Source organism: Cibotium barometz, chromosome 27 (genome assembly GCF_041138505.1).
Source record: "Cibotium barometz isolate CiBa-2024 chromosome 27, ASM4113850v1, whole genome shotgun sequence".
Classification (NCBI taxonomy): domain Eukaryota; kingdom Viridiplantae; phylum Streptophyta; class Polypodiopsida; order Cyatheales; family Cibotiaceae; genus Cibotium; species Cibotium barometz.
The window spans coordinates 43518782-43531599 of NC_141072.1; positions in this window are offsets into that span (position 1 = coordinate 43518782).

Below are 12818 nucleotides of genomic sequence, written 5' to 3' on the forward strand. Positions count from 1 at the left end.
TCCCAATGATAATGAATGCCACACTAAGAACAGAGATACCAATGTCAAAAATGTTAATAACGTGCCACTTCTATCGGCCCTCTCCAAATGCATCCAAATCACCTAGAGATGGTCTCGATGTCAGTTGAGAGTGATTATCCTCCTTTGTTAAAGAACTCCAACGTACATCTCTTGTAAAATTAGATATTTATAAGGGAGCTTTCACATATATATGTTGGCAATAAAAATGGATGCCACCTAAAATAGAATAGATGACGCACGTTGTCACAAAATGAAATAATAATATTTTGCCAACAATCAAAGTCCAGTGTCTCAAAATCATCCTGACCACCACTAGCTCACCTCCCTTATCCAACCCACTTACATTCGCTATGCCAACCACATCAACCATACGAAACTCAATAAATCAAGATGATGCCATCCATACTCTCATGCAAGAATCACCCATGTATGGGTAAAGTAAGCTACGATGGCCCAAATTTAGGAAGGTGTCCCAATCTAAACCCATCTAGGAGAATTTATAAATAATAAAAAATGTGGAAGCTTGGCCCATAAGATCCAAGAAAGATAACTCTATATTGATTAAAATGTGTGGTAAAGGTATCTAAGTACATAGATCATGTGCCCTTTTATAGTCCCAAGGCTGCATGTGCCCTAATCCTACATGCATAAAGATGCCCTAAGCTACATGTGCCTAGGCCCCATGTGCATGTGAATGCTAAAATCCCTTCATTATAAAGGAGGCAGCCATGGAAAATATTTCTTGAATGAAACTGACCAAGGGGTGTTTCCACCTTTTCCCTAGCTAGGTCTCCTTGTGAGATAGCGGGGAGAACATGCACATTAAAAAGGAAGAAGAACGACTAAGGGTCCTAACTCAAAGGTTGATATGAATGGCTGCTTTGTAAAAGGTGAAGATAATGGTCAAAAAGTAGACGGGGCTTGATTAATGCAATCATCATTGATTAGTATCTTTATTATGGTTTAATTAATCTTTTTTTGAGTGGTTTTCTTATTATTTAATTATGAAGTTTATTGCTTGCTTTGAGCCTCCCTAGAAATGCCTAATTTCAGCTTGATATCAGAGCCCCCTAGGGCTGGTTAGTATAAAGTGATTAGAGGTGGGTTTAGTAAGCCTAGGTTAGTGTTAAGAAAAGATTAATCTTTATCTTCAATGACCTCCTTTGTGTTTAACTAGGGTTCTTTTTAAGAGAGAGAGAAACAGAGCTAGAGAGAGCTAACAAAATAAGAAGCTTGGTTGCTATATCGGAGCATTAGTATTCCCATCTCAATCTCAAATGTGTCAACTATATCCCAATGTACGACTCCATTTGTGCTAAAGTGACAATCAAACAAGAGAAGAAGAGTGAGGGCCACTTAGATCACTTGAGAAGAAAGAAGGAAGAGTCTCTTCCCCTTCTCCACATCAACAACCTCCTCAATATTTCTCTCATCTCCTTCTTCTCTTCCTCTGCTAATTGGGGAGATTATACACTAATCAAGTTGATTAATCACTAACTATGTTTATACACTAATTATCATTAATTACTTAATCAAACCTTCCAAGATAAGGGGTGTTCCTACGTGAAAGAGAAAATATGAGAGAAAATTCCAAGTTGAGAGATGAAAATTATGCCACCAACACACGGGAGAGAACCCGATGCATCAACATGCTATCCCCAATGGAATTTTAGTAGAAAATCGGTAGAAAATTGATAGCATGCCTAGGGGAAACCTGTAAAAAATGCATGAAAAATGCCTTTTTAACCATAAAATGCTCTTAAAATTTCATAAATAATTAGGAAAAATTTCCTAAACAATGTGAAAATTTAGAGAATCCTTTCTACCAAAAATAGCCCACAATAGCATGTGCGATATTTTGGTAAAAAATACATAAAGTGCTTATTCAACCATAAAAATAGAGAAAAATAGCATTTTCACTCACGAAGTTTCCCCGCAAGGTCGATACATCCATCCAAGTCGAGAAGCATTGCGTTGTGACATCTATATTGACGTTCCCAATGCATAGATCACCAAAAAAATCTAAAAAATAACATTTTTTGCTTAGTAAATATTAAAATTTACGTTAAAAAATGCTAAAATTTTAGAATAATGAGAGAAAACTTTGAGGAGCTCACTTGTTTTTTTTTGGGTCATATCTTTTAATGTGCACGCCACCTATCATAGTTTGTTGGGTTGGGCTGTTTTACCTATTTTACGGTTGCAGCTCGCCCATCTCTTGGGAGACACGATTGGCCTGCTTTCTTTGCTGCTTAACCAGTTGCACGTCTTGTACTTCCTCTTGCACTCCTTCGATTTCCTTCCTGCTGCGTTGCTACACACAAGTTGTAGATGATGGGTGCTTCTTCTTCCTCTTTCTATCTTTTTCTTCGACCTCTCCACTTCATCTTCTTATAGACTTTGAGATGAGTCTTTCTATCTTCTTCTTTGACCTCTCCACTTCATCTTCTTATAGACTTTGAGACTTGTTGTCCCCCCTAGCAAACGCACCAGAACAGTACCCAAGGCTTGCAAAGTATATATGCATTGAGGTGCCCCATAGCTCACTCAACCAAGAAAACCACGCATTGCGGCCACTGCAGGGAGTTGTAGAGTGGTGCAGGCAGTTCCACGACATGCAAATTTGGCCCAGGTTGGCGTTTGAGGGTTGGAGACGATAAGTTCGTGGGGGCCCATGGACGGATGAGTGCAGATGGGGTGGATTGCGCACGAGAATTGACTCATTGTGAGGGTCGGATGCAGAGAGAGAGAGAGAGAGAGGGCAGAATGAGGTTTTAGGTAGATTATAGGGTGCCTCAATATGTGGCACCTCAATACATGGCACCCCATTTGACTAGGCCCACAGACGGTAGCCGGACCCTCGCCCGTAGGTGTAGGCGCCTATGTATAGACATTGGGTTCTATACATGTGCAAACACGAGTTGGTCATGGTTGTGCCCCATCATGGAGTTGGTAAGGCACGAGCTTGGGATGAGGGAGGTACTATGTTCGAATCCTACCTCCCACATGTCTATACTTACACGCGACTTCTAGGCATGTTTCTGTACATATGCTCGTAACATTTTGCATGGACCAATGTTTGGACATGGCACTTGGACTTAGAAAAATTTCTAAGTCCCAAAGCTAGATGATCTGCTACCGGGATCAACGGGTGCCACATATTGAGGCACCCCAAAATCTACATATAGTGACGGAACGAGGTTGGTCGATGGTGTCGTGAGACCAATGGGGTCAAGAGGAGGGCTATATATATATATAAATTCATAATAGGAGAAAGCTAAAGAAGATGTCACCGTTTTTGTAATAATAGAAAATTAAAAATACGAGAAGGATATAGAAGAAGTCAAGGGTTTTTTTTTTTAAGGACAAGCATAAAGAGAAATCAAGGGTGGAACTTTTTTTTAGAAGAGTAAAGAGAAATCAAGTAAAGTCGTCCTTTTTTTTCATCTTGTTTCTTTTACGGAGAAGGATAAAGAGAAATCAAGGGGGAGTCTTCTATTTTCTTGTTTTGGTTTTTTTTTAAGTTATAATACTTATGCTAAAAATACGAAAGAAGAAGTGAAAAGTAAACTTAAAATGAGAAAAATAAAGTAAAAAATCTATGGGACTTTCTCTTCATTTTTTACAATTAATTTTCTTAATAAGGAGAGAAGAAAAATCAAATTTAGAAAAAAGAAAAAGCGATCTGGGGGTGCATATCTGTGACGAAACAAAGCCCAGGTACAGGATGGGGGGGAGGGGGTTTTCCAAAAAAGAAGAAATAAAATTAAACAAGACTTTAAATATCAGAAAAGTGGTGGTAACCCTACCCCTTTGGAGAGTTACCAGCTGCACCGTGCCCATGAGGAGGACTACCACCACCTTGAAGGGTCCTTGCCAAGCATACACCAATTTTTGAGCCTTTTGATGATTCTTAGAGTTGTAAAGCAAGGCTAAGTCACTTATAGCCGGTGGCGCTCAAGCCATGCTTTGCAACAATGCTACTCTACGTCGATAGCCACATGTAGGCAAGCTGTGGAGTCTCTCTCCAATACTAGGATGAAGGGATAAATTAATGGTTCTTGTATCATTAGTCAAATAAATCTTCCATCCAAGTGTGGGACTGTTGTAAATATGAAAATCCAACATTTATGTTTGAATGGACTCAAAACAAGCTAGGCACAATAACGAGGCAGGAAAGCAAAAAAAACTATCAACAATGTTAAGAACTTTGGAAAAAAATGGGAAATAGTTTAGAGTGAAATTGAAATTTATTTGAAATGTTGATTTAAGATAATTTGGATGAGAAAATACTTTTTATAAATACTAAGAATAATTAAGGAAAAAATGATAATAGAAATTAGTAAAGTGTAGGTAAAGGTATGTAGCATTGTTTAAAAGAAAAGAATTTGGTTATATTTAATACAATAATGGAATGAAAATGAAATTGATTTTATATTTAAAAAAATGGATAGTTTAAGATTCAATATTTTCCCCATACTTGGATGTGAAGCATCGTCCTATTGAACTTTATGAGAACTTCTTATTATCCACATGTCATGTACAAGGCCATTAAAAGATGAAGTGTAAGGCTTTTGGAAAACAATCAAGTGTGACAATGTCTCTACATATGACTTGTAATTAGAGGAGAGGGTGGCATTGTGTGGCATCGTCACTCCAACTATGCCATTTGCCAAAACACATCGTACCTTAGTGATGTTTAAGGAGGCATTAGTATGGAATGAGGGAGGCATATCATGTGGAGTTTTTGTGATGGGATATTCACATTAGAAAGTTTTGGGAATAATGAAATTGACGAAGGTCTTTAAAAATAAATTTCTTTCCTTCATATCTTTACAAGCACATCAAATTGGACATAGTCTTCAATTGCAACATCATCTTGAAAGCTTACACACCTTCACTTTTATCGCTTCCATCCACAAGTATAAGAAAACATCATGTCCTAGCATAAGAAATATACCACTTTTAAAATTTGAGATTCATGGTATTGGATTGAAAGCTGTATAAATATTATGTATAGTTTATACTCGGTTTATATGTATGCCTGTTCAAGTAAATTATGATTGGATTTTGGTAAGTGCCAATTAAGATAAGCATTAGATGTTATTATTGATTATGTTTTGACCTTGTATTTTTTACCTCGTACTGATAGTCACGAGCTAGACAATTGATGAAAATCCCACACACGTATGATCATCAGACTTGGCTTTGGCAGTCAATTGTCTAAACTTCTACACAATTGTCTGGATGGAGGATGTACTGAGAGTATAGGGAATATATCCTCACAAGGATTGGATGCCTTTGCTTGTGCAACTATGTCCATTTATAGTGCTACAGGTAGTGCGGTGGACACGTCCAAGATGTGGGCGGCTATGCTTATTGATGCGGCTCACCACCCACGTATTCATAACGCGTCCCTCACCGCCCACGTATTCATAACGCGTCCCCACCGACCACCGCCCACTAATGATGAATTTAGGACCTGAGGGAATATCCATTTCGGGTCGGGGGCCCCGGAGCCTAGCTAATGCTTATACACCTCATCATCTCCTAACCATCAACGGTCACAGCTACTACGACCCCTTCTAGCATCTAAGCTGGGGTTTCCACTAAAGATATGTGCACCAATGGCTTCTCCTCATAATGGGGGCCGTACAAATGTGCACCACACATCAATGTGAGATACATGTTAAGAGGTAGGCATTGAACATATACTAACACTAATGCCCTCTTCAATTCATCATAAGCTTGACACTCCTTGTTCCATTCAAAGACAATCAAATGCTTATACAATGGCCTAGCGATATCATCATAGAACATGATAAACCTCTAGTAATAGCCTACGTGTCCCATAAACTGTTGTACTCCCTTGTAGTTGGTGGTGGTGGGATAACTCTAGTATACGTTTGTGGAAATCCCATTTTTGGACACTATATGTCCTAATATCACTCCACGCTTTACCCAAAATTGGCATTTCAAATCGTTTAAAGATATATAATATAGTCGACACCATTTAAACACCTTCTTTAGGCAAGCTAGATGTTCCAACCATTACAAATGCACACAGAGGTCATCAATGAACACCTACAACTAGTTTTATAGGTAATCCTTTGAAAGTGGTGCTCATCATTAGTTAGACCTGTTCATTGAATGTTGTAGGAGCCTAAATGGCATGACCTTATCATCAAAGGTTTCCTATGTGTGGTGGTGTGTAAGAAATTTTATGTTGATCCTCTCGTCGTGTAATGGATGCCTGGTTTGAGAATCCTTCCTCAAAATATTGTAGGCTTTTATGCCCGCCACCCTTTTCAAAACATGTTTTATGTACGGTGATGGTGCTAGGTAATGATCTCTACAGGTTATTGCATTCACCTTCTTTAAGTCGACACACATACAAAGCTTCTTGTTTTTCTTGGGTATAATAACAATTAGTGATATTCAATCTCTATGCTCAAATTTTTAAATAAAATCTACAGCAATGAGTTTGTCAAATTCCTCTTGCTAAGTATTTTGGATTCATTTGGTAAGGACATTGGTTGACTAGCCTTGAACTTTTCATGGTAGGGATGATGTTATGCTACACCACTTTTTGTGGCACTCCTTTCATGTCTTTATAGCTCCAAGAAAAGTAGTCCTTGAACTCTTTTAAAAGAGCAATACCTCTTCCTCCTGTAGGGTTAGGTCCGTGTGGCAATGAAGAGTGGTTTGGGATCCTCTCATCAGACTCTATAATATCTACCTCTTTTACCTCTGTAGGTCCATCATATGAGATCCCTATTTGTTCACCCTTAGGTGAACTACTTTCCTTTCATCAACATTAAAGGATTTTAAGTGCCTTGGAACCTTCAGGCAAGTCTGTCTCCTTATTATTCTCCTCTTTTCCTACCAAATCTCTTTTTGTTTCTCATTCTACATCAGCCAAGGCTTTGTTTTGTTTCTTTCTCTTTGATCTTGTGAGCTTAGGAGGGTCGTGGCTCACTTTTGGCTCTTGTGGTGTTTATAACATTACCCTGCTTCCCAATTCTTAGAGAATTCATTGTGGAATTTCAGTGGCTTTGTAGTCCCTTAAAGCACTCACAAAACTGGGCTCTAGGCATGCAAAATATATGTATTGAGGTGCCCCATAGCTTAAAAAATAAGCAAGGATTCTCTCTCCCAACCAAGAAAACCACCCACAACCACACTCAGCAATCAAGAGAGGAACAAGAAATCATCTTCAATATCATCCTCACTATTACTCTCTCCTTCCATATTGCAAGAAGACTCACACACAAATACAGGTTTGCTGCAAAGAGCCAAAGAGAGGGAGAAAGAAACTCGCAAAAGGTAGAAGAAGAAGTTGAAAGGAAGTTACAACCACCTCCTCCAACCACCCATCACACGACTCCTCCTTCCATCTTTTTGCATTATTTGAAAATTTTTATCTTACGTGGTTTTCTGGACCTTAGGAAATGGACTTATTCAATAGCCATGACAAATTACATTGTAATTTGCATTTGGATCATAAAATAATATGATTTGATAGCCAAATTGCTAAAAATTTGTCGATGTAGACCATATTGTGGATTGCGCACAAGAATTTACTCGTTGGTGAGGGTAGGATGTAGAGAGAGAGAGAGAGGGTAGGCGGAATAAGGTTTTAGGTAGATTTCTGGGTGCCTCAATATGTGGCACCCCATTTGAAAGGGCCCACATCCGGTAGCTGGCCCCCTGCGCGCAGGTGTAGGCGCCTATGTATAGACACTGGGCTATATACATGTGCAAACAGGAGTTGGTCATGGTTGTGCCATAGTGGAGTTGGTAAGGCACGAGCTTGGGAGGATGAGGGAGGTATTGTGTTCAAATCCTACCTCCCACATGTCTATATACGCGACGTCTAGGCATGTTTATGTACATATGTTCGTAATATTTTGCATGGACCAATGTTTGGACATGGCACTTGGACTTAGAAAAATTTCTAAGCCCCAAAGCCGGATGACTGGCTACCAGGATCAACGGGTGCCACGTATTGAGGTACCCCGAAATCTACATAGAGCGGTGGAACGAGGTTGGTCAATAGTGTCGTGAGGGAGCAACGGGGTCAAGAGTAGGGCTATATATATATATATAGCCCTCCTCTCGACCCTATATATATATATATATATATATATATATATATATATATAAATTCAAAATAGGAGAAAGCTAAAGAAGATGTCAAGGTTTTTGTAATAATAAAAAATTAAAAATAGGAAAAGGATAAAGAACAAGTCAAGGCTTATTTTTTTAAAGGACAAGGACAAAGAGAAATCAAGGGTGGGACTTTTTTTTAAGAAGAATAAAGAGAAATCAAGTGGGGGAGTCCTTTTTTTTCATCTTGTTTCTTTTAAGGAGAAGGATAAAGAGAAATCAAGTGGGAGTCTTCTATTTTCTTGTTTTGGTTCTTTATAAAGTTATAATACTTACGCTAAAAATACGAAAGAAGAAGTGAAAAAAAAATTAAAATGAGAAAAATAAAGTAAAAAATCTATGGGACTTTCTCTTCATTTTTTACAATTTGTTTTCTTGATAAGGAGAGAAGAAAAATCAAATTTAGAAAAAAGAAAAAGTGATTTGGGGGTGCATACCTGATGAAAGAAAGCCGAGGGACAGGATGGGGGAGAGGGGTTTTTTCAAGAAAGAAGAAATAAAATTAAACAAGACTTTAAATATCGGAAAAGAAAAAAGCACTATGCACCACCTCCACTTTGTCACAGTGCTTCACCTTGGGCCAATTCCTCTTCACGTGTGACCTGTTAACCAATGGCAACCCTACCCCTTGGAGAGTTGCTAGAGCTGCACTGTGCCCATGAGGAGGATTATCACCACCTTGAAGGTTCCTTGACAAGCATTAGCCACATGCAGGCTAGGATGAAGGGATAAATTAATGGTTCTTGTATCATTAGTCAAATAAATCTTCCATCCAAGTGTGGGATTGTTGTAAATATGAAAATCCAATATTTATGTTTGAATGGATGCAAAACAAGCTAGGCACAGTAACGAGGTAGGAAAGCGGAAAAAACTATATCAACAATGTCAAGAACTTTGAAAAAAAATGGGAAATAGTTTAGAGTGAAATGGAAAATGATTGAAATGTTGATTTAAGATAATTTGGATGAGAAAATACTATTTAAAAATACTAAGAATAATTAAGGAAAAAAATGATAATACAAATTAGTAAAGTGTAGGTAAAGGTATGAAGCATTGTTAAAAAGAAAAGAATTTGGTTATATTTAATACGATAATGGAATGAAAATGAAATTGATTTCACGTATTAAAAAAATGGATGATTTAAGATTCAATATTTTCCCCATACTTGGATGTGAAGCATCGTCCTATTGAACACTTTATGAGAACTTCTTATTATCCACATGTCATGTACAAGGCCATTAAAAGATGAAGTGTAGTAAGGCTTTATGGAAAACAATCAACTGTGACAATGTCTCTACATATGACTTGTAATTGGAGGAGAGGGTGGCATTGTTTGGCATCGTAGGGTGGCAACATCACTCCAACTATGCCATTTGCCAAAACACATCGTACCTTAGTGATGTTTAAGGAGGCATTAGTATGGAATGAGGGAGGCATTTCATGTGGAGTTTTTGTGATGGGATATTCACATTAGAAAGTTTTGGGAATAATGAGATTGATGAAGGTCTTTAAAAATAAATTTCTTTCATTGATATCTTTACAAGCACATCAAATTGGACATAGTCTTCAATCGCAACATCATCTTGAAAACTTACACACCTTCACTTTTATTGCTTCCATCCACAAGTATAAGAAAACATCATGTCCTAGCATAAGAAATATACCACTTTTAAAATTTGAGATTCATGGTATTGAAATGAAAGCTCTATAAATAATATGTATGGTTTATACTTGGTTTATATGCATGCATGTTTAAGTAAATTATGATTGGATTTTGGTAAGTGCCAATTAAGATAAGCATTAGATGTTATTATTGATTAATGAATGATGAAAAAAAAGCTTGATCATGTATTCCTTATATTGATCCAATCTTTGCCATGGCATTCCTCAAAACTTTTACATCTTCTTACATCATCGAAAGTAACAACAAGTGCATGCAAAGTTTCTTGACTATACTAACATCATCCAACATCAATACATGTTAATATTAAATAAAGAAAATTGAAACATTGATACCTTAACATTACACACCGATGAAAGGAAACCAACATTATACATGGATGAAGGGAAACCATAGCTCACTCGTTCCATCATCTTATATTAGAAAGCATCAATACTACATGTTTTTTCATGGAGTGAAAACATCCGTACAAACATCCACAAAACTACTATGATAAGAAAAATCAAAACACACGCATGTTGGGTTACAATGGAAATTACTATTGCCTTACAATAGTGAAAACATCCATGTTGGGTTACAAAGGAAACTACTACTACCTTGCAAGCATATTTATGTTTAACTCTTGACCCTTTTTTTATACCACCTTCATCACCAACGTAGTATTGAGGGACATTTCTTAAGAAGCAAATAGCACACATGTATTTCCAGACAATACCAAATCTAGCACTTATCAATAAGATGTGATAATAAATAATATCACATTCGTCTTGGGTCGCTAGTTCATTGATACCAACATGAAGCATAGGGAGGCATGCCATCGTTGAGGTGTTGGAAGCAAGTTATTGGTTGTGCTTTTGGTGACAATGTGCTAGGAACCCACAAAAGTATACACACAAATGAACATTAGGATCACAACTATGCAAATGCGATTTTAAAAATGATCCATAACTATGAATGTATGCAAATAGGAAAAGAAAAATCACACACAATAGTGGGAAAGTTTACCAAATGATCATACAATGAGTCATCCAGCGTCCATGCATGACGATGAGAAATCAAAACATCAAACTCAATGGACTCTCTACAATATGGGGTGGGGGGACTCCAAAAAATGAATAAGATGAAATTATAGAAAATGTGAAATTCACAAAAGAAGGTAAAGTTGCAAATGCACCATCAACATTGTTGAACATAACACGATGTCAGTTGTTCTCTTTATCCTTGTCCTTTAAAAAAATAAGCCTTGACTTCTTCTTTATCCTTCTCCTATTTTTAATTTTTCATTATTACAAAAACCTTGACATCTTCTTTAGCTTTCTCCTATTTTGAATTTATATATATATATATATATATATATATATATAGGGTCGAGAGGAGGGCTATATATATATATATATATATATAGCCCTACTCTTGACCCCGTTGCTCCCGCACGACACTATCGACCAACCTCGTTCCACCGCTCTATGTAGATTTTGGGGTACCTCAATACGTGGCACCCGTTGATCCCGGTAGCCAGTCATCTGGCTTTGGGACTTAGAAATTTTTCTAAGTCCAAGTGCCATGTCCAAACATTGGTGCATGCAAAATATTACGAATATATGTATAGAAACATGCCTAGACATCACGTATATAGACATGTGGGAGGTAGGATTTGAACACAATACCTCCCTTATCCTCCCAAGCTCGTGCCTTACCAACTCCACTATGGCACAACCATGACCAACTCCTGTTTGCACATATATATAGCCCAGTGTCTATACATAGGCACCTACACCTATGGGTAGGGGGCCAGCTACCGGCTGTGGGCCCAGTCAAATGGGGTGCAAGATATTGAGGCACCCCGAAATCTACCTAAAACCTTATTCCACCTGCCCCCCCCTCTCTCTCTCTCTCTCTCTACATCCTACCCTCACCAACAAGTAAATTCTTGTGCGCAATCCTCCCCATCTGCACTCATCCGTTACAAGCCCCCACCACGACCCATCGACTCCAACCCTCATCTGAAACGCCAACCTCGGCCAAATTTGCATGCCCTAGAACTGCCCACGCCGCTCTACAGCTCCCTGCAATGGCCGCAATGCATGGTTTTCTTGGTTGAGAGAGCTCTTGGCCACCTCAATGCATATATATTTTGCAAGCCTTGGGTCCGGTTTTGGTGCGTTTGCTGGGGGACGGCTGGTCTCAAAGTCTATAAGAAGATGAAGTGGAGAGGTTGAAGAAGAACATAGAAAGAGTGGTCTCAAAGTCTATAGGAAGATGAAGTGGAGAGGTCGAAGAAGAATATAGAAAGGGAAAGAAGAGCACCCATTGTCTACAACTTGTGTGTAGCAACGCAGCAGGAAGGAAATCCAAGGAGTGCAAGAGGAAGTAGAAGACGTGCAAACGGTCAAGTGGCAAAGAAAGCAGTCCAATCATGTCTCCCAAGAGTTGGGCGAGCTGCAACACAAAAGGCAGAGAGCTATGTCCTGGCACAAAAGGCAGAGAGATCTGTCCCGCGCCGCTGTCTTTGTCCTCAGTGATCATCGACTCTACTGCAGCTCATCAATGATTGTTTGACGTCGTCTCTACGCGAAAATGTAGGGCACGCCACCTAGCTAGAGAAGCAGAGAGAGAGACAAAGAGGTGGAGCAAGAGTGGGTCATCAAACAGAGAGATAAGGTAATTATTAGTATATAAAAATAAAATAAAAAACCTTACTTTGCTAATGTTACAGTACTGCCCCTACCCACATCATATTAGAACCCGTAGTTAGTTTTTTTGTGTGAGGGGATCGATATATATATATATATATTTTAACACATACCCACATCGTCACGTAGATGGCATCAAACCCGGGTCCTCTCGATGGAACCCAACCATTCTATCAACTCAACTATACACTCCTGGACCCATAGTTAGTTTATGCATAATAAACCCCCTTCCTTTCAAAATAAAAAAACCACAT